This window comes from Sturnira hondurensis, unplaced genomic scaffold (assembly GCF_014824575.4).
Source record: "Sturnira hondurensis isolate 20B ecotype Veracruz unplaced genomic scaffold, ASM1482457v3 Scaffold0006496, whole genome shotgun sequence".
Taxonomy (NCBI): domain Eukaryota; kingdom Metazoa; phylum Chordata; class Mammalia; order Chiroptera; family Phyllostomidae; genus Sturnira; species Sturnira hondurensis.
Window position 1 is genome coordinate 4,191,608 of NW_028079127.1, and position 23,421 is coordinate 4,215,028.

The window sequence follows — 23,421 nt, forward strand, 5'->3', positions numbered from 1 at the left end:
GGAGTTCTGTGCCAGAATGGGGTAAAATTCAAATATATATTTCTTATTACAAATCACAATATTATTAACAGGAATATAAAAACCTTGCTGTAGTAGTTTAATTTACTTTGTTCTCTGCATGTTTATTGTCATATGAATGATGTAATATTGAATTATATATCTACAGTCTCTATAATTGGTATCAAGTCAGTGATATTTGTCACTGCACAAATTTTTCCCAAAAACATTTCCCAAAGGTTATTCATCCATTGCTAACACTTTTTGAATAAATTTTTATATCATGAGTTGCAAATTGGTGGTTTTCTAATTTCACACTGATTAGCTGTCACTTTTGCCCTGCTTAGAAAATTTTTTTCCCTACAGAAATTGAAAGCTTATGAATAAAAAATTGTAAATTATCATTTTCTTCTCTGATTTACTTATTGCACTCAGCATAATAGTCTCCAGGTCCATCCATGCTGTCACAAAAGGCAGGATTTTCTTTATGGCTGAGTAGTATTCCATTGCATACATGCAGCACCTCCTTTCATTTACACATCTACTGATGAGCACTTAGGCTGCTTCCAAATCTTGGCTATTGCAAATAATGCTGCAATAAACATGGGAGCCATATATTCCTGCAAATTAGTTTTTCAAATTTCTTTGGGTATATTCCCAGAAGTGAAAATTTCTGGGTAATAAGGCAGTTCCATTTTTAATTTTTTGAAGTAACTCCATACTGCTTTCCACAGTGGTTGTGTCAATCTGTATTCCCACAAACAGTGCAAAATGATTCCCTTTTCTATACATCTTCGCCAACACTTGTTGTTTGTTGATTTATTGATTTGTTCTGACAGGTGTGAGGTGATATCTCATTGTGGTTTTAATTTGCATTTTTCTGATGATTAGTGATGCACAGCATCTTCTCATATGGTTATTGGCCTCCTGTATGTCTTCTCTGGAGAAGTGTCTATTCAGATCCTTTGCTGATTCCTTAATCAGATTGTTTCTTTTTTAGGGGAGTGACATTATTTTTATAAATTCCTTATAAATTTTGAATATTAAGCCCTATCAGATATTTTGGTGAATATGTTCTTTCATTCAGTGGGTTATCTCTTAATTTCATAGATGGTTTCCTTTGCTATGAAAAACTTTCAGTTTGATGTAGTCCCATTTGTTTATTTTTTCTTTTGTTCCTGTTGCTTGAAGTCATATATCAGAAAAATATATTGCTGTGAGCAATGTCTGGAATTTTATGGCCTATGTTTTCTCCTAGGATTTTTAGGGGTTCAAGTCTAACATTTAAGTCTTTAATCCATTCAGGGTTTATTTTTTTTGTACAGTGTAAGAAGGTGGTCTAGTTTCATTTTTTGCGTGTATCTGTCCAATTTTCCCACCATCATTTATTGAATAGACTATCTTTGCTCCATTGTATGTTTTTACTTCCTTTGTCAAATATTAATTGACTATAAAAGTATGGGCTTACTTCTGGGGTCTCTATTCTGTTCCATTGATCTATATCTATGTTTTTATGCTGGTGCCATGCTCTTTTGATAACTATGACCTTGTTGTATAGTTTGGTATCAGGTAGCATGATTCTTCCAAATTTGTCCTTTGTTCTTAAGATCACTGTGCCTACTTGGGATCTTTTGTGGTTTCATATACAATTTTGGAGTATATGTTCTAGTTTTACCTATATGTGAAATCTGATAAACAAAACAAACTAATAAAATAGAAACATTCATAGATACAGAGAGCAGATTGTCAGCTGTCAGAGGGGAAGGAGGATGATGGGTGGGCAGAAATACTGAAGGGATTAAGCAAAGAAAAACAACTCAGACTCAGATAACAATATAGTGATTGCAAGGGGTAAAAGGAGGTAGGGGATGTAGAAGAGGGATAAATGGTGATGAAAAAAGCTTGACTTAGGATGGTGAACACAATACAATACACAGATGATGTGTTATAGCCTAAAACTTGTATAATTTTATAAACCAATTTCATCCTAATAAATTGAAGTTAAAAATAAACAAAAAAGAAGTATACATTATTAAAATAAAGGCAAGTTAATTAACAGAGACATGAAAAACTTCTTATGTCACCCAACAATTAAGATATCTCAATTTTCCAAAAGAGGTATGAGCCCTCCAATAAACTGAAAAGAAAGCTCCCACTAGGAGCTCTCTGGTGCATGTGGAATCAGAGCCTGCTGATTCAAGGAACTGGTTACCAATGCCAATTAAGAATTCAAAGAGGAGAGTGTCCCCAAGAAAACTTGCAGATAGATGGGGAAAAAAGTCCTAATATTTTCACATACTCTTGAAAATGATTTTTTTTAAATTCCCATCCTCCTGTTTACCAAATCCATATTTGGAAGATGGCTATAACTACTTTATTTTGGCACCACCTCACAGACACCTGCCCATGGACCTTTCTTTTGTGACCACTCTAGTTAGTCCTTGGGGCTGCCTCTCAGCAGGTGTGGGGCACAAGCTTTTAACAATGTCATACTACATTATGATAACAAAGTGAACAGTGGGAGACTTCAAAATAAACAAACAAACAAATAAATAAATAAATAAATAAAATTATCCTTTCAAAGATCAGAATGTCTATGTTACTTGTTCCTTTTAAGATATATAAAGTTGGGGCACTGCATGTAAAAACCAGTCTGGCTGGAGTTTCCTGCATCAAAACAGGATGGCAGATCCAGGCTTCCATGAAGTTCTGAGTGCCATGATCCAGAGATCTCCCAAGGAGCTCTGTACTTCCACAGAGTTGGTTTTGGAAAAGTTAATTCACTTAGAAATTATTACTTTCCCAATAGAGATTGTGAACTTCTGGGTTTCAGTGGATTAGGTATGTGTATCACCACCTGATTAAATGCTTGCCAACCAGCTTCTGTGAAAACAGATTTCATACCCAAAGGCACCTTCTCTGTTATGAGATGATTTTCCTTTTTCAAGTCAGGAAGAAATAACCCCTGAGAAGCATGCTTAGGCATTACTGCAGAAGATCCTATTCCATTTTATCTCTGACTATTTGCTTGAAATGACTAATTCTCTACTTAATAGAAATTCAAAAGAGTAGTTATTTTTTTCTTAAAAATACAAAATTTCAGGTCAAAAGTGTCAGCTCTTTTCAGAATCATCAGGCACCCTGTAGTTCAGACACTTCAAACCAAAGTAACTTCATCCCTGGCCATTCTTCTCAATAGAGGGTGAGACGAGGTTTGTGACAAAATGGCTACATCCTGTAAGAGATCAGAGACTATCGTGGAGATAGTAAGACCAAAACCCCAATGAATTTGTTGCTTAGAACCAGCAGAAGACCAGCTTGCTACACCCAACATGTCCACTAATTTCACTTTGCAGTAACCACTAGCCTCATCATCACCTGTCATAATGCATTGGTGTGCTCAACGGCACCCTGTGACACCACCATGATACCTTCCTGTGATCAGGAAGGAAATTCCATATGAGGACACAAAATGGCTAACAAGACTTCCTAAGAAGTCTCCACCCTCTTCCTGGAAAAATCCTGAATATTTCTCCCTCTTACTGAATGTCCTACTCCTGGATTAAATGAACCTCAATAAAGAAGTAAATCCCACTATGGAGGGACTTCTTTGTCTGTGAAGTAGCCACTGTCTGTGTCACTACTTCACTAATAAACTCTCTCACACTTCGAACTCTATGCTGGCTCGTATTTGTATTTGAATTCTTTCCTACACAAAGGCAAGAATCCACAGTGGGTTGTGGACTTGAGGGTCCACAGACCCGTGGAACACTTGCATCAAAAGGACCTACTTGGGCAGTAGGGCAAACAACCCTGGATTTTTTAAACAACCTCACTTTTAAGGAATTATTTTTTAGCTATATGTAATTCCTTATCTCTACTGTCTTATTCTCAAATGTAACTCCACAACCTTCATCATATAGCTTGGGACAAGTGACTTAGTGCCTCATTAACTCATTTTTTTCTTATCTATGAAACAAGGAAAATAACAATATTACAAGTGAGTATTAAAGAGACACTATAGTGTCAGCATGGTTCATAGAGAATGAATGCTCCATGATATTAGTTCCTCACCCCTTTTAGTTCTGAACCCTCACACCAGCATGGAGTACCTCAGCATGAGGTATCATCAGAATCCAGGGCCCTGACTTTATCCTTGTTGCCTCCAATGAGGTGGCTGCTACCAGTGTTGTCCAGATGAAGGACAATAATGACAAGATGTTTAATATGAGTGAAAAAAATCTTACTCCTATGTATTTCAAGGGCTGGGAACACTGTACAATTTGCAACATATATTCAGAAAAAAATGTGCAACTTTATAAGATGAAAAATGGTTATGAACTGTCTCCCACAGCAGCAGCTAATTCCACATGCCAAAATCTGGCTGACTGTCTCTGGAGGTGAACCCCTTATATGTCAACTTCCTCCTGGCTGGCTATGATGAGCATGAAGGTCTGATACTCTACTATATAGACTCTCTAGAAGCCTTGGCCAACACCCCTTTTGTAGCCCATGGCTATGGTGCCTTCTTGACTCTCAGTATCTTGGTCCAGTACTAGACACCAACTACCTAATGTGAGATGGCAGTGGAGCTTCTTATGAAATGTTTAGAGGAACTCAAGAAATGCTTCATCCTGAATCTGCCAACCTTCAGTGTTCAAATTATTGACAAAAATGGCATCTATGACCTAGACAACATTTCCCTCCCTAAATAGGGCTCCTAACTAATGCCATACCTCTCTCCCACGTGCTAGGGAACTATTTTTAATGGGCTCTTTTACTTTTTTCAATTCTTTTGATATGCACTCTTCATAGGTGGTTAATTCAGAATAAAGCTGAATATGGATAAATTGAAAAAATTCTCATTATATTCTTGGCTTTACAATAACCACACTAGAGAGAAATCCTTCTGTCTACTTTATAATAAAAAACACAGAGACTGAGAAAGATAACTGATTACAGTTATAAGCATTTAGATGCCCAACCACTTTTGCTTACCCTCTTCCTGAGCCTGTCATGGAATCTGTGTTGATGACTAATTCCAGACTGTGAGATTTTCCAGAAGATGGCCTTTCAGTTGAGAACCAAGACAACTCTAGGCAAACTAGATGGTTGAGCACCCTACATCCAGACTCCTGCACTTTATTTTTGTAATTTTTCCTGCTGAGAGGATATCTCATTGACTCTATCCATTATCCCAATGAAGTCATTCTTCTGCCAAAATCTCCATAACACTCTTATGCTGCATTCTATTACCACCCCTGTGTCTTGCTCGTCTTCATCTTTCTTCTCACTTCATTCCAGGATGTTTAAGCCAAAGAGAAAGATGGTCATCACTTCTGCAGTATGGTAATGTTCTAGAATGTTCCAGAATTGGATCCCTGATCTTTCTTAAAACTTCCCAGAAAAGCCTCTCATCACCTTTTATAGGCAACTATCAGCCCCAATTATTCTGGTCATCACCTTCCCAATAAGCCTTGGGGGTCTTAGAAGCCCAATGCCCTGCTTTGACACACAAGAATCTTACCTTTGACCTGGATGTTCCCCCCATAGATAGTCTCTTAGCTACAAATACATAATTCATTATGTAATTTGTTCAAATTTCCTAGTAAGCCCTGAAACCACCCCCCCAACACACACATATACACATCGGAAAAAAACCCACTAGTAGTCCCGTAAGCATGTGAGCTGTAGAATCCATAATTCTTAGTTCATATCTCAGTTTCACCATATTGTGTGATCCTAGACAAGGCATTTATTTCTTTGAGCCTAGTTTATTTGCTATAAGAGACAGTAAAATGATTTTTTTTATCAGTAATGCACTTAGAACAGTATCTGGTACACAGTAGGCACTTACTAACTGCTAACTTTCTTTCCTTAATCTAGGCACCATTATTTATCTTCCCTGGGTCTTTTGCATGGCCCTGGGGACCCTGATGTGGTCTTTAATGGGTTTCCAACTTGACTATAGGGGCCCTGTAAGTGCTGATTGTGGTCAGTGTCCACAGGGGCAGCACAAGGTCCCTCTTGCAGGGGCCAGAGTCTCTCCATCTTCTATGCAGGACACATGGTGACTAAATACTCCTGGGAAGTACCCAGAGTCACTTGAAGGCCCACCTGAGTCCTCATTGACTACACAGTGCTGAATGCACACACGGGCACTAATTGAATAAAGCTTTCTCAGAATCAATATGGCTTGACTCCAAATAAACTGACTATTTAAATAAGCAAAAGAAAATGCTACGGACCGGCCTCTGCTTGTTTGACTCCTAATTAATGGCATATTTGGCTGACTCAGAACCAACTTATGGGCAGAAATAAAACAATTAAAAAGGTCTCATTACTGAAACCTGGGCGTGCTTTTCTGCAAATAAAGCACTGTGATATACGGGGAATGACTTCAAGCAAACAAAACTCAACTTGGCTGTGCATGCACTTGCTGTTGCAAAATGGTCCCAGTTGAGATGGGCCTTGGGCTTTCTTGATTAAGTGCTTTTTGTGGGAAGGGGAAGCCAAGAGCACCATCTCCAGCCTATAGCCATGGCACCCATATCAGTTATAAAACAAACCAAGGATACTGTTATGCATCTAAATAGCCATGTGAATTACTCTTTCTACACCCTGGTTTCCAGTCTTCTCCACTCCAAAATTCTGCACTTCTGGACATCTTCAGCCACACAGTTACAGCCACACTCTGAGGTCATATCATGATCATCATGAAAGTAAGAGTACAAATATTCACCTGCTTCTAGAGAGTCTACCATCTTTTAAACTGTGCTAAGTGCTTCATGAGCACTATTACATTTAATTTTTACCAGGAGCTTTTGACATCAGAATTATTATTATCTCTACTTTAAAGATTAAACAATTGAGTCCAAGTTTGCACAACTATTAATTAAAAGAAACAAGACTCATACACAGGTGTGTCTAACATCTAGCTATGTATTTTATTGGTTTCACGTTACTGCTTCTTTTCTATGATCTCTAATTTAACCTTTCAATGTCCAACTAAAGTTTTCCTCTTAACCTGTCTCAATAAACCTACTCTAACTTAAGCCTATTTCATCTTCCAAGTGCATCAGCCTCAGTCTAGCTTCAGTTCCTTTCCTGTCAACTTGGTGTCTATCATCAATCATTTCAACTACATGTTTACCAATTCCTTCCCCTGTCCTGATTCTTAACATTTCTTTGCATAAACTCTGATGATGTCCACTCCTAAAATGACACAACCCCCTATTTTCCCTTTTGCTTTCCTGAGGATGTAGAGTGCTAATCGGTAAATTCCACTACACAAGTATAAAGTAGCTGTTGGCTTTCAGTCTCACTCAAAAATCCTTTCCCCTGCTCTAGTTGGTTCCCTTGCCTATTCCCCACAGTGATTGCTCTCAGTCTTATCTTCATCTTAAGCTCCCCTACCCTGCAAAAGGTCCTGCCCTTATTCTCTCAACTGGTCAACAAATAGTCTAGGTCACTGAGAAAATTTAGGTCATTAAGCATGACTCCTTCAACTTGCCTCTGAATTCCCTTTACCTTCCCTATTATGTCCATCCAGGCTTCAAATATCCTGTTCTTAACTAGGACATCACTTTGTCACAAAGTTCCCTGGATCCCCTCTTGCCATCAAGTGTCTACTGTGATCTTCTGTTTATCATCAGTCACTTCATCCATTCCTGAGTCTCCTGCCATCTCCACAGGGCCTCTACGGAAAGACTAAATCCACAATTCCCAATTCATTCCTCATATTAATGAAAATTTGTAGCTTCTAACATACTCTTCTTTTGAAACTTCCTCTTCCAGTGACTTCTATAATGACATATTTTTTAATCTTATGGTACACTAATCAGGGTTTTATCTTTGACCTTTTTTTCTTCTCTATTTGTTCCCCATCCTCCACAGTATAGATCTACATTTAAGACTACAAATACCACTTCTGGCCAAGATGGAGGCATAGGTAGACACTCTGTGCCTCCTCACAGAACTAAAATAAGGATGACAACAACAATTTAGAAACAAAATAACAACCAGAACTGATGGAAAATTGAATTGTATGGAAGTCTGACAACCAAAGTTAAAATAGACACATTCATCCAGACCAGTAGAAGAGTAGGAGCCACGTGGCCAGGCGGAGACAGATGCCAGCAAAAAAAAGTGGCACCGGGCATGCAAGGCAGCAGTTGACAAACCCAAGGCACACAAGATGGCAGCAGGCAGACCTGGGCGCACAGGGAGTGGCTGGCAGACCCCAGGCATGGGGTGGCAACGAGCAGACTCAGCGAGGTGGTAATTGTGAAGCGGGGCATGACGTGCAAGGTGGCTGGCTGACCTGGCAGTCACACATTTGTGCACAGATAAACCAGGTGAAACTGGGGAGCGAGACAGACCATACAACCCAGGGCTCCAGCTCGGGAAAATAAAGCCTCAAAACACCAATTGAAAACACCTCTGGGGGTTGAGGTGCGGGGAGAGATTCCCAGCCTCACAGGAGAGTTTGTTGGAGAGACCCACAAAGTCCTAAAATGTACACAAGCCCACCCACCCAGGAATCAGCACCAGAAAGGGCCAGTTTGCTGGAGGGAAGCAGGGAAGGGACTGAAATCCAACAGGAGAGAGCAAGCGCCCTTGTTACTTCTCAGACCTTGCCCCACATACAGCATCATGATGCAGCTACTGGGTTTTCCTGCCCTGGTGAACACCTAAGGCTCCGCCCCTCACACATAACAGGGGCACTGAGACAAGAAAAAAATGGTCCAAATGAAAGGACAGATCAAAGCTCCAGAGCAAACACAACTAAGCGACAAAGAGATAGCCAATCTATCAGATGTACAGTTCAAACAACTGATGATCAAGATGCTCACAGAACATGGTTGAATTTTATCACAAATTAGATGAAAAAATGAAGGCTACACTAAGTGAGATAAAAGAAAATGTACAGGGAACCAATAGTGATGGGAAGGAAACTGGGACTCAAATCAATGGAGTGGACCAGAAGGAAGAAAGAAACAACCAACCAGAAAACAATGAAGAAACAAGAATTCAAAATAATGAGGAGAGTACCTTTTGCAACAACATGGATGGAACTGGAAAGCATTATGCTGAGTGAAATAAGCCAGGTGTTGAAGGACAAATACCATATGATCTCACCTCTAACAGGAAGCTAAACAACAAAACAAACAAGCAAGCAAAATATAACCAAAGACACTGAAATAGAGAACAGGCTGACAGTGACCAGAGGGGAGAGGGGAGGGAATTTCAGGGGAAATAAGGGAGGGATTTAGAGGAACCTATATAAAGGATACATGGACAACAACTGAGAAGGGTGGAAATGGGAGGGAGGGGAGAGGATGGGGGGTGGGATGGGATGGGAGTAATAGACAGAAAACTGTACTTGAAAAATAATTAAATAAAAAAATTGGGAAAAAAATAATAATGAGGAGAGGCTTAGGAACCTTCAGGACATCTTTAAACGTTCCAACATCTGAATTATAGGGTTACTAGAAGGAGAAGCAGAAGAGCAACAAGTGGAAAAGTTATTTGAACAAATAATAAAAGAGAACTTTCCCAATCTGGCAAAGGAAATAGACTATCAGGAAGGCCAGGAAGCTCAGAGACTCCCAAAGAAGGTGGATCCAAGGAGGAACATACTAAGGCACATCATAATTTCATTACCCAAGATTAAAATGTAAGAGAGAATCCAGGAAGAGGCAAGAGATAAGGAGAGAGTTACCTACAAAGGAGTTCCCATCAGACTGTCAGCTGATTTCTCAAAAGAAACCTTATAGGCAAGAAAGGGCTGGAAAGAAGTATTCCAAGTCATGAAAGGCAAGGACCTATAAGGCAATCCAAGATTGCTCTACACAGCAAAGCTTTCATTTAGAATGGAAGGGCAGATAAAGTGCTTCTCAGATAAGGTCAAGTTCAAGGAGTTCATCATCACCAAGCCCTTATGATATGAAATTTTAAAGGAACTTATCTATGAAAAAGAAGATAAAACACACGTATAGTAAAATGACAGCAAATTCACAATTATTAACAACCACACCTAAAACAAAAACAAAAACAAACTAAGCAGACAACTAGAATAGGAACAGAACCACAGAAATGGAAATCACATGGAGGGTTAGCAACAGGGGAGTGGGAGGAGGAGAAAGGGGGAAAAGGTACAGAGAATAGGTAGCATAGATGGTAGGTAAAAATAGGGGGAAGGCAAGAATAGAATGGAAAATGTAGAAGCTAAAGAACTTATGACACATGGACATGAACTAAAGGGGGGGAATGTGGGTGGGAGAGGGTGTGCAGGGTAAAGAGGAATGAAGGGAGGGAAGTGGGACAACTGTAATAGCATAATCAATAAAATACATTTTTAAAAGACTACAAATACCATATATAAGCTGGTGATTACAAAATGAACTTACCAAGTCTGGACCTCAGTTGAAGAATAGAGATCTGTACTTATTTAGTAAACCCTATGTATATGTCAAAAAATAAGACCAACCTCCTCCTACTAAATTATTTGTAATCTCTTTAGTTAATTGCACTAGCATCAATAAAATTGACCAAAATCAAAACTTAAGAATATTTTACTTTTTAAAAATATATTTTATTGATTATGCTATTACAGTTGTTCCATTCCCTCCCAGCTTTATTCCCCTCTGCTCTGCACACCCGACTTCAACTGAAACCACCCACCCTGTTAGTTCATGTCCATGGGTCATACATACAAGTTCTTTGACTTCTACATTTCCTATACTAATCTAAACCTCCCTTTATCTATTTTCTACCTACTATTTATGTACTTATTCCCTGTACCTTTTTCCCCATTCTGTCCTTCTCCTTCCCTGCTGATAACCCTCCATGTAATCTCCATCTCTGTGATTCTGTTCCTGTTCCACTTGTTTCATAGTTTGTTTTAGGTTTGTTTTTTTTTAGGTTTAGTTGTTGATAGTTACAATTTTTTGTCATTTTACAGTTCATATTTTTCATCATCTTATTTTTCTTAGATAAGTCCCTGTAACATTTCATATAAGGACTTGGTGATGATGAACTTTTTTAACTTTACCTTATCTGGAAAATACTTTATCTTCCCTTCCATCCTAAATGAAAGAAAGCTTTGCTGGATAGAGTAATCTTTTTTTAAAATTTATTTATCTTTAAAGGGGAGGGGAAGCAGAAAGGGAGAGAAATATCAATGTATGGTTGCCTCTCATAAGTCCCCTGCTGGGAGCTGGCCTGCAACCCAGGCATGTGCCCTGACTGGGAACCGAACCTTGATCCTCTGGTTCATAGGCCCGCGCTCAATTCACTGAGCTACAACAGCCAGGGCATGGCTAGAGTAATCTTGCACATAAGTCCTTGCTTTATGTGACTTGGAATACTTCTTTCCAGACCCCTCTTGCCTGCCAGGTTTCTCTTGAGAAATCAGCTGACAGTCTGCTGGGAACTCCTTTGTAGGTAACTCTCTCCTTTTCTCTTGCTGCTTTTAAGATGCTCTCCTTATCGTTAATCTTGGATAATGTAGTTATGATGTGCCTTGGTGTGTGTTTCCTTGGGTCAAACTTCTTTGGGACTTTCTGAGCTTCCTGGACTTCCTGGAAGTCTATTTCCTTTGCCAGATGAGGGAAGTTCTTCATTCTTTTTTCAAATAAGTTTTTTCTTTCTTGATCTTTCTCTTCTCCTTCTGGCACCCCTGTGATTTAGATGTTAATATGTTTAACATTGTCCTGGAGGTTCCTAAGCCTTCCCTCTTTTTTTTTTTAATTCTTGTTTCTCCATTCTTTTCTGGTTGAATGTTTATTTCTTCCTTCGGATCCAAACCATTGATCTGAGGCCCAGTTTCCTTCCTTCACTGTTGGTTCCCTTTATTCCACTTTTCATAGCCTTCACTTCTTCCTCTATTATTTGACCACACTCAACCAAATCTATGAGAATCCCGATTAGCAGTGTTTTGACTTATGCATGTGATAAGTTGGCTATCTCTTCATTACTTAGTTATATTTTTTCTGGAGTTTTGATCTGTTCTTTCATTTGGGCCATGGTTTTGACTCGGAGCACCTGTTATGTAGTAAGGGGCAGGGCCTTAGGTATTGGCCAGGGTGGGGGCAACATTTATCATTGCACTGTGTCGGGGGAAAGGGTCCAAAAGTGAACAATGAGGCCCACTCAGCTCTCTGCCAGCTTCCAGTCCCCTCTGCCACTACCCATAAGCAAATTGGGCACTTCTGGTTCTAATTCCCAGGTGGGTGGGTTTGTGTACATTCTAGGACCCCATAGATCTCTCCAACAAACTCTTGTGAGGCTGGGAGTTTCTGCCATCATGTCAACCCCCACAGATTTTTTCAATCAGAGGCTTTGAGGCTCTATTTACCCACACCGGAACCCTGGGTTGTGCAGTCTGTCTCACTCCCCAGTTCTTCCTCCTGGTTTATCCACATGCAAATGTGGGACCACTTGGTGTGCTAGCTGCTGTCTTGCCCACCCTAGTCCTCCAGCTGCCACTTTGCCACAAGTCCTCTCCACCCAGCTGCCAGTCTCTGCCCCTCCTACTGGTGTGAATGAGTGTTTCTTCTTTAACTCCTTGGTTGTCAGACTTCCATGTAGTTTGATTTTTCTGTCTGTTCTGGTTGTTTTTGTTTTTAAATTTGTTGTTGTCCTTCTTTTGGTCATGTGAGAAGGTGCAGTGTATCTACCTGTGCCTCCATCTTGGCCAGAAGTCTTTCTTTTCTTTTTAAATGAAAAATAGAGACATTTATTGAAGAAGATACAAAAAATATTGTATATAGGGCAATGACACCTCAGTCGCCTTCAAATTAGGCACCTTGGGGCCTCACACAGTTATCCCTGTCACTGTCAGTTTCAGTGTTGTATTTCCCTAAAACTCATCAATGGTCTAGAATCACCCTTTCAAAGGTGATTTTAGTTTTGGAAAAAGCCAGAAGTCACAGGGAACCAAATCTGGACTGTAGGGGCACTGAGTCACCTGGGTGATTTGATGTTTCTGCCAAAACTCTGCATGAGACATGATGCATGAGTGGGCACATTGCTGTGATGAAGCTGCCAATTACCAGGTGCCCATAGCTGAGGACTTCTGAATTGTCTGAATAGTTCACATGGAGGAATGTTTAAGCCTAACACAAAATTTGATGTAGATTTGTTGCTCTACTTGATCAGTTATTTTGAAGGTGACAGCCACACAGTACACATGCTCACTTAATGATATCTACCACCCCCTCTGACTAGTACAGTGAAGTTATCATTGTTCACACGTGTGCATTCCAGTCCACTCTCTTTAGCTGCAACATAGATGTTGCACAAAGTATTCTCGTTAAATTAACAATGGCTGGAGTTTTTTCAGATAGGCCTTAGTATACATAAAATACAAATGCTTTATGATTACAAAGCAGTCTATGACCATTTGTTGTGGCAATTTTATTCAGCAAAGGTTGTTAAAATCTCTAGGTGTTGGCTGTCACTTTGCTGAGATAAATTATCTAGAACCTGCCGTAACATGTTTTCTCAGACATTTTCATTCTGTGTCAAGCCTAGGGTGATACTGAATTAATACTTCACAGGTCTCTCCACATCCACCCTGTACACATATCCAAAGGGGTTATTCCATTTTTATCTGGCCCTTTGTAAAAGAAAAATCTGTGCTGTGTCACTCTGACCATGACTGCAAGCAAAGTATAATGGAGTGGCTCCTGATACATTTGGCCTGTTAATATGAGCACCACTGCCTAGAAAGCAATGCCCTGTTGTCTTGTGGTCATTCTGGCAGGCCACATGCAGAGCTATCTGCCATATTCTAATAATTTACTCATGCATCTTTAAACATATTTTATAGTAATTTTTTAAAGATTTTATTTATTTATCTTTACAGGGGAAGGAGAGAGGGAGAGAAATATCAATGTATGGTTGCCTCTCGTGCATCCCCTGCTGGGAACTAGCCTGCAACCCAGGTATGTGCCCTGACTGGGAATCGAACTGTGGTTGTTTGATTCGAAGGCCCATGCACTTTCACTGAGCTACACCAGCCCAGGCTACTCATGCATTTCTTATGAACATATCTAGTTGCCAAATGAAGTACAGTACAGCCTGAAATATCTTGACAGTAAGGATTTGTTCCTGTCTTTAATAGAATCAAGCATTCCACAGATTCACAATTTGCTGCAAAGTGAAGCAAGCTTCTTTGATGTCCAAATGCATAATTAACATCAAACTTGGATTTGATAGTAGTTCAGAACCAGACCTGTGTTCATCAGCCATAATCATTGGCATTAACATATAAACAGCAGATTCATTATCGCCCCATAGCTCCATGGTGCTAGTGCTACACAGCCAATTAGTCAGGAGGCTGAGTTGCTCCATCACTCTTTCCATCCTGGGTACGCCCTCTGCACCTTTCCAGCCGTGATGGTGGTCTCCACGCTGAGCTACATTCCCCCCTGACCCATCCTGAGGGGCAGAATTGCAGGCTTGCCCTGAGCAGTGTCCTGGGCTGTGAGGACTGCTCCCTGCCGAGTTCTCTGGGTCTCCGACATTTTACTTTTTCATATCAATTACTCCCATACATATGCCTAATTAATATTAAGTCCCATTGATTTAATCTCATTCATTTATTCTAAAATATGTATTTGAAATCCTTTGCAAGTGAAGTAAATATCAACTACAGCATTTTGTGCAACACATCCTGTGAGGTATTGCGCTACACATGGGGAATATAAGGACAAGCAATAAACAACATTCTATGCCTCATGACTCTTTAAGTCAAATGCAGAGGCAGAGACATAAATAAGATAAGCATCAAGCAAATGAAAAACTGCTAAGGCACAACAGGAAATGATGACTGAGCCAGGAACTGAAAGATGAGGGAAAGATAAAGAGTTTAAGTAGAGGAGGATAAATGGGCTCATGCAGGAAAATGACCTTCATTGAAAAGCCAGTGTGACTGAAACAGAATTGGGGAAAATTTGTGTAAAATGAGACTCTTCAGACTTTCCAGTCTCATTTATGGAGTGGAAAAGCTGACCATATGGAGCTTTAGACTACATAAACAAATCATATCTCTGTTTTAAGAATATTAGCAAGACAATTGAAGACATCTACAAATTTTAAGCATGTGAGTATGTGTGAGAGAGAGACAAAGAAAGAAGGAATGAGAAAATTAGAGACAGAATCTAATTTAAATTTTGAAAAAAATTACTCTGGCTGAAGTGTGGTAGCCAGATTAGTAAGGAACAAGATAGATGTAGGGAAATATTTAGGCTGCTGTGGCAGTAGCTGTGGCAGAAGAGAGATGATAGCGTTGTTAACAACAACAAAAATGTTTGATCTGTAATAGAAAAAAACAAAGCATTTATTTGAGTAAGAAAGGGGGGGCTGATTGGTGTGTCTCGGTGAGCTGGGCGTGGTCCCATAAACTTAAAGGCCACCTGTTGGATTCCCATGCCTAGGTTGTGGGCCCCGGGAGGGGGTATGCAAGAGGCAACTGATTGATATTTCTCTCACACATCCATGTTTCTCTTCCTCTCTTTGTTTTTCCCTTCCCCTCTCTCTAAAAAATAAATTTAAAAAATATTTTTTAAAGGAAAAGGGGGAAGGAGGATTGTGTTGCAGAAAGCACAGATTCAGGTAGCAACCTAAATTGTGATCCAAAGAGGACAAAGAGAGGCAAATTTATAAGGTCAAAAACCACAACCACAATTTTATTCGAGTTGTCTTTGCAGATACAGAATTGGCTAGGTTAATTAGTTAGGTCCAGACATAAATGAAGGGTGCTGGCTGGTAAAATGGATTGGTTCCTATCAAAGTGAAGAATGCAGATGGTCTAATAAGGAGGAATTGAAGTTCAGGATGTGGTTTCTTGGTTGCCTGAAAAATTCAAAAATATGTGGGTGGTATATACATAAAGCAAACTTCACAGCCTCTTTCTTCCATTGTGTTCCCTTCACTTTCTTCAATTAGTATAAGGGCAGTGGGACTAGAGACAAGTGGATAGGTTAGTGTGTTACTTGGGAGGTAAAGTCAACAGGACACAATGATGTGCTGAATATGGGAGATTGAGAAGAAGAGAACTGCACGTCTGATTACTAAATAGGTTCCTGACTTCTATAATTGGATGGATAATGGTGTCATATACAAACTCAGAGAGTAAGGGAAGAGAATTATGTGATGGGGAAGGGTACTAAGGGATTATTGAGGAGATCTTGATTTTAATTCAGGACATTTTGGGTTGTAGGACTCTTAGCCTTCCAAGAAGAATTATAGATTACAAGTATGAACCTTAGAGGAAAGATGAGTCTGGACATGAATATGTAAATATCTGCATGTAGTTGTTTAACGAAGTCATGGAATAGATGAAAATATACAGGGAGAAAAACTTGAGTGACCTGAGATGAGAGTCTTTGACCAAACTCTGAGAACTGCAACATTTACTGGTAGGATAGAAGAGAATGGGTTCGGAAAAAAAGACAGAGCAATGGCCATAGAAGTGGAGGAAAACCAGGATAATGCTGTCTCATGGGAACTAAGGGCAGAGAGTATTTCAAGAAGTGGGGCAAGATCATCAGAGCCAAAAGGTTCTAAGAGTTCAAGAAAGATGGCACACAAAAAAACGCCTCTATTTAGTAGAGCTACTTTGGAGGTGGAATTATGGGAACCAAAGGTACATTGGAATGGTTGAGGAGGAGATGGGAGATAAATAAGGGCATTTTCTCTTGAGAAATTCAATGAAAGAAGAGGCAAACCAGAGCAATAGCTGTAGGAAATGTGGGGCCAACATTTGACTTGTATTTAATGGAAAGGGGCTGAGCACAACTAAAGGCTAGTAGAAAAATCTAGTTAACAGAAGGAAGCTATGTATAAGGGAAAAGAAAGATAATTAATCTATTTTTAATGTTCCAGTGGGAGCAGGTGTAAATGAGATCTAGTGTTCAATAGGAGGTTTGGTCTTAGCTCAGAGGTGGGAAGGCTTCTTTATTAAAAAAAGGGGGGGGTGGTAATTTGGGACAGAAACAGGTCATAGGTCTATAATTGGGAAAACAAAGAAATTCTTATTTTATAAGTTCTATTTTGTTATTTCTGTGAAGTAGATATGGGGTAAAATAAGCTGAGCAAGAACTTCTGCTTCAAGGAAGTTGGAGAAAACATGTTTCCCAATTCTTACATATATATAAATAAACATATATGTCAACTTATGGTCTTTAGTGTTAATTCAACGCCAACAGAAATCACCAACTAGGATGTGGTGAGGAAGGTTACTTTATTCAGTGCACACAGCTCAATTGTGATACAGCACAGCTGTGAAAATAGCATGGCTATGAGGCATCTAGGCATCACTAGATGCCTACGGCATCTAGCCCTCTCTAGCTAGTGAGCTCTCTGTTCTGTGCCAGTCTGTGTTGCTCTGCGCTGGTCTGTTCCCATCTGCCTCATTTTGTGCCAGTATGCTCTAGCCTGTGCTGGTCTGCTCTGCTCTGGCAATTCTTTGGTGCTTTAGCTTAGCCAGGAAAACACAGTTTTCAGTCTCTAGTGAAAAGGAAAAGTACACTCCCAAAGCTAGTAGGGAGCTGATTTATATAAACAGTAGTTCTCACCCCTGGTCTTCGATTGCTCCATCTTCATGCAAATGAGGACTCCAAAATTCTCTCAGTTTGATTGATCCAAAGGGCATTGTCCTGATTGGTCAGAATGAAGCTGCTCTTATTACTGTATTTAATTAGCTAGTTATTAATGAGAGAGTGAGCAAGGGGATTAGACACTGAGCTTAATAAACTGGGGAGCATGAGTCTGTTTGTTTCACCAGGAATCTACAGTTTCACACTATAGGGATTACAGCATTTCTCCACCAAAGGGATTAATACTCCTCCCTTCCCCACTTTGGTACCAGATTGCTGGGGGAGCACAAGGGGAGGCACTTGACCTTAAAAGCCTATCAGTTTAACTAGGGGGTATACCTATCAAAAGCCCACAAAAGATTGGAATTTGCTTGGTTTTTTTAAAGAAGCTCCTGGATATAATCTTAGGGTAACAAAGAACAGCTTTCTTTCTCTCCCTTGCTGACCCACACTTGCCCCATTTCATTCATACCTCCTCCCTATATAGCCATGTGGCATTAGCAGGCATATGACCACTGGCCACATGAACTCCAAACACATGCTTCAGGCAGGAGCCAGGCTATAGCAGCAAAGAAACAGATCACAACCAAGAATGCAAGGTAAGCTAGCCAGATGGGGACTGAGACCACTTAGCAGCTGCTTGTGGGCTGGACTGGATTAAACTTTGATATAGCATAGAACTCTGGGCACTGGCCTTTGTTTTGGCCAATTTTCCATGGGAGGTTGGAGGGAGATGAGAAATTGGAAACCCAGTGGCAGATTTCCACCTAAATAAACCATCTTGCCACACTACAATATCCTGTACATGGGTCCTTGGAATAATTTTTTCACAATCCCATGGAAGAGCCTGATTTCCACTGGCAAAACTTTGATTTGATTGGTTAGTGAAGACATTGATGGGAATATAGCTGTGCAATTCCGACTAAATGGGGGAAGGAAGCTTCAGTCCCACTGGTTGAGACAGAATTCCAGGGACTTCTTTATAAGGGCTGACTAAGATGACAGAAACACAGAAAAGGCAGGCAGTTCAGTGAAGAGGTAGGTAGTTCAGTGCAGGCTTATCTCTGAAGAGTGGTTTACATGAAAGGCCTGCAACTGTGTTTCTGCCATCTGTGTAGAAATGACTACTAGACTGTTTTACCAGGAGCCCTTCTGAGTAGGTATCTTCTTTCTCAGGGTCCACAAATGCAAAACACATAGAAGAAGACTCTGAAAGGTAAAAAAGTATCAGACTAACTGGATTTGGGAATGAGAAGGAACAACATAATAGTGAGTTTCTTTTGTTTTTGTCTCATATATCCCACACATAGAGTTGAAGAAGCAGGCAACCTGAGAACACTAATAGGCATAGATTTTTAAAAACAAAAAACAAAACCTTCAACAAAAGCCTGCTGTCTCTAGCAAAAGGATCAGGAAATGAGTAGTCTAACAAGACAGAACACTATAAACAATAATTTCTTATAATAAAATATAACTGAAAAAAGCCATGGCCCACCTCTACACAAGCCAACAAAAGCCAAGTGCAGAGTCTGGACTTTTACCCTTGTCAGGTTGCAACAATACACCTCTCCCCAAACTGAGGTACTAACAAATAAGGCCAATTAGAAGACCCACCCAAAAAAGTTACCCACTTTCCCTAGGAACTGGGGAAGTAGCCAGGGAGAACTGGGAGTCAGAACTAGGAGTCAGAACTGGGAGACATGCACGAGTGTCCAACAGTAAAAAGGCAACCCCCATCAGTGTCAGTGGAGGACTAGTGGGAAAACTTCTACCTCTACCCAGAAATAACAGAGCCTTCAATCTTGGGTATCAATGGAGGCTAAGTGCTAACCCGAATTTCAATTCCTGCAAGAAAGTAACCAGGAAGGGCTTATACTGTCTCCTACCAGAGCAATATCAGTAAGACAAAACCAGCTAAGTGGAAGTTTTAAAGATAGCTCAGAGCTTCAAAGCATAATACCCCAAATATCCAGATTCACATAGAAAATTACTCATTATACCAAGAACCCAGAAGATCTCAAAGTGTATAAAATAAGATGATCAATAGATGCCAATGCTAAGATAACAGAGATGTTAGAATTATCTGACAAAGGTTTTAATACAGCTTTAACGAAAAAGTGCTTTAATGGCAATTAGGAATGCTCTTAAAATAAAAAAGAAAAAGAAAGTTTTAGCAAAGAAATAGAACATTTCAACAAATATATAGAAGACATAGGTAAAAACAAAATTACATCATTTTGTTTTTACCTCTCTTCTATTTCCTCATACCTATTGAGGAAAAATAATTTGGATAATAGTGAAATTCTCATCAGAAACCATGTAGACCAAAAGAAAGTACAAAACACTTTTCAAGTGCTTAGAAGGAAAGAATTGTCAACACAGAATCCTATACCTGGCAAAGATATCCTCAGGAAAGGTGAGGAAGTCTAAACAGAATCAAATAAAAGAAAAATTAAGAGAATTTGTCATCAATGGATTACCCTAAAAATGATTAAAGCAAGTTCTCTTAAAAAAGGAGAGAGAATGATAAAAGAATGAATGTCAGAACATGAGGAGGAAGAAAGAACATGTAAGTTCAAGTTTTGGTACATGCAATAAACTATCCTTCTCTTGAATTTACATAATTATATTTGATGGTTGAAGCAAAAATTATAACACAGTCTTATGTGGTTCTAAATCTATGTAATCGAAATATTTAAGGTGATTATGTTATAAATAGAGAAAGTAAGAAAAGATGGAATAAGGCCCTGGCCAGTGGTTCAGTTAATTGGAGGCAACTGATCAATGTTTCTCTTTCACATCAATGCCTGTTTCTCTTTCTCTCTCTCTCTTTTTCTCCCATCCTCTCTCTCTAAAGTTAGTAAATATATCTTCAGGTAAAGATTTGAAAAGAAAAGAAAAAAATGTAAAGATACAAGAGACATACATTTCACACAAAAGGATATTCGGATGGCAAAATGAGGGGTTCAATATCATTTAGCCATTAGGGAAATAAAATGAAAATCACAATGAAATATCACTACAAACCTATAATAATGGCTAAAATAAAAAATATGACAACATCATTGCTGGAGGAGATACAGAAAACCTTGGCCACTGCTATATTGATGGTGGAAAAGCATTTGCCCATTTTTAAAAAATAAAACTAACATGTAACTTGCATAACAACTGCAACCTGGTAATTATAATTCTGGATATTTATTCCATAAAAATAAATACTTATATTCACATTAAAATCTGAATATGTATGCCTATAGCAGGTTTATTTGTAACAGGCAAAAACAGGAAATATCCAGATGACCTTAAATGGTAAACAGCTAAAATAACACTGCTTTATCTATATCATGAAATATTACTCAGCAAACTATTAATACACACAACAACTTGGAAAGCTCTCCAGAGAACTATGCTGAGTGATAAAAGCAAATCCCCAAAAAGCTATATACTGTATTGATTCCACTCAGTTGCTGTTATGAAAGTTACATGTTAATTTTATAAGAAACTGCTGAATTTTATCATTCTTAAAATGACAAAATTATGAAAATAGGAAACAGATTAGTGGTAGCTAGGAGTTAAGGAAGGACAGAAGGAAGTGGGAATGGCTGTAAGTGTCCACTCAAGCAGTAGATGGGTGGATAAAAAATCTGTGATACATTGACACAATGGAATACTACATGGCCACAAAAAAAGAAAAAAATCTTACCTTTTGTGACAGCATGAATGGACCTGGAGATTATTATTCTAAGTGAAGTAAGTCAGTCAGAGAAAGACAAGTACCATATGATCTCACTTATATGTGGAATCTAAGGAACAAAATAAATTCACAAACAAAATAGAACAAGAAGCATGGATACATGGAATAGACTGACAGCTGTCGGAGGGAGGGAGAAGGGGGGTTAGATAAAAGAAGGTGAAGTGATTAGCCAATGAACATATAAGTGTAACCCCTAAACAAAGACAACATTGTGGTGATGGCCAGAGGGAAGAGAGGGGGAAAGAACTGGGTGCAGGTGGGCAAAGGCAGGGGAGGGGAAATGGGGACATCTGTGTAATGTCAACAGTAAAAATAAAGTTAAAAAAAGAAAAACAGATTAGTATTACTAGGAGTGAAGGAGAGGCAGAGGGAAGTCAATAAGAAGATAACACGAAGAGTTCTATGATTATGAAAATATTATCTAACTTGGCTATATCACTGTCAATATCCTGATTTATAGTGTACCACTATTTTGTAAGATGTTACCATTGGAGAAGACTGACTAAAAGGTACATTGGAGCTCTCTGTATTATTTCTTAAAACTACATGTGAATCTATAATTATCTCAATTTTTTAAGTTTAATTAAAAACTTAAAAAATTTAAGCTCTGGCTGGTGTGGCTCAGTGGATTGAGCACGGGATGCAAATCAAAGAGTTGCCAGTTCCATTCCCAGTCAGGGCACATGCCTGGGTTGTGGGCCAGGTCCCCAGTAGGAGCCATGAGAGGCAACCACACATTGATGTCTCTCTTCCTCTCTTTCTTTCTCCCTCCCTCCTCTCTAAACATAAATAAATAAAAATAAAATAAAAAAGTTTAATTAAAAATGTTGAGTGAGGGAGAAGGAAGCATGTTCATGGCATTGAAAAAGTATGAACAGTTTCTGGGGAAAGTGAAGATTGAATTGGCTGGAAAGTCCTAGCAGAATTTTCAGGTCTCTTTGCGACTGGTGATCATGAATTTATGACAGCAATCTGCTCTACTGCATAGCTTTTATCACCTGTGCTCCACTGTCTAGGCATAAAAATAGAGAAAACAGTTGGTTAGGTTTATTTAGGATACAGGTGTCACCAAACAGGTGCAACAATAAGAAATGAAGGAAATTTTTTCTCAAATCCATCTCTGTTCTTTCAGTCCTCCCTGCAGCTGCCTTGACTTAGAATGGTGTTCTGACTCTCTGAGCTGTGGAGAACATGTGCTCACTCTTATCCCTATTGTCACCCTTTCCTCCATCCTACCACTTCATTCACAGCAAAGGAGAGCCCTAGGAAAAAGTAATTTGAAGAAAAAAAGAAAAACAAATTAGTATTACTAGGAGTGAAGGAGAGGCGAGGGGAAGTCAATGAGAAGACAACATGAAGAGTCCTATGATTATGAAAATATTATCTAACTTGGCTATATCAGTCAATATCCTGATTCATAGTGTACCACTATTTTGTAAGATGTTACCATTGGAGGAGACTGACTAAGGTTTTCCCCTATTGGCTCCTCATTACCTAGGGAACATCTTATCAGGAGGGCAAAGTGCTTTGGCTCTTCAGAGTTCACCCACCACTTTCTCTTCCAGACCCTGCCCACCAGTTCCTCAGCTATATAATACTCCCCAACATCCCCAAGTTCTTCCTTCATCTACAGAGCTACCACCTCATCAGCCTAGTTACTGAGACAGCTTGCTCTTAATTCCTGGGCTCAGGAGAAACAAAGCCTCTTACAGCTATGTCCTCCTTTATACATAAGGTCCATTAGTCAAGGTTCTCTAGAGAAACAGAATCAACACTGTGTGTGCATGTGGAGAGAGGGAGAGGAAGAGGGGTGGGGAAAGAGAGAGAGATAGAGGAGAGAGATAGAGGAGAGAGAGAGAGAGAGAATGCTAGCAAGTCTGAAATCTTTAGGGCAAACTAGCAGGCTGGAAATCCAGGGCAGTTTGCGTCTGAAGGCAAAGTGGAAGCAGCATTCTCTCTCCTTGGGACCTTGATCAGCCTACTCATAATATGAAGGGCCATCTGCTTTTTATTTAAAGTCTATTGAATTGAATTTTAATCTCTTATAAAACGTACCTTCAT

The 23,421-nt window shown here is 39.4% G+C and overlaps 1 pseudogene; it reads left to right on the forward strand.

Annotated features, from left to right (window-relative positions):
* Positions 1 to 2,679: 2,679 nt before the first annotated feature.
* LOC118989577 (proteasome subunit beta type-2-like) lies at positions 2,680 to 4,712 on the forward strand (annotated as a pseudogene).
* The last annotated feature ends 18,709 nt before the right edge of the window (positions 4,713 to 23,421 follow it).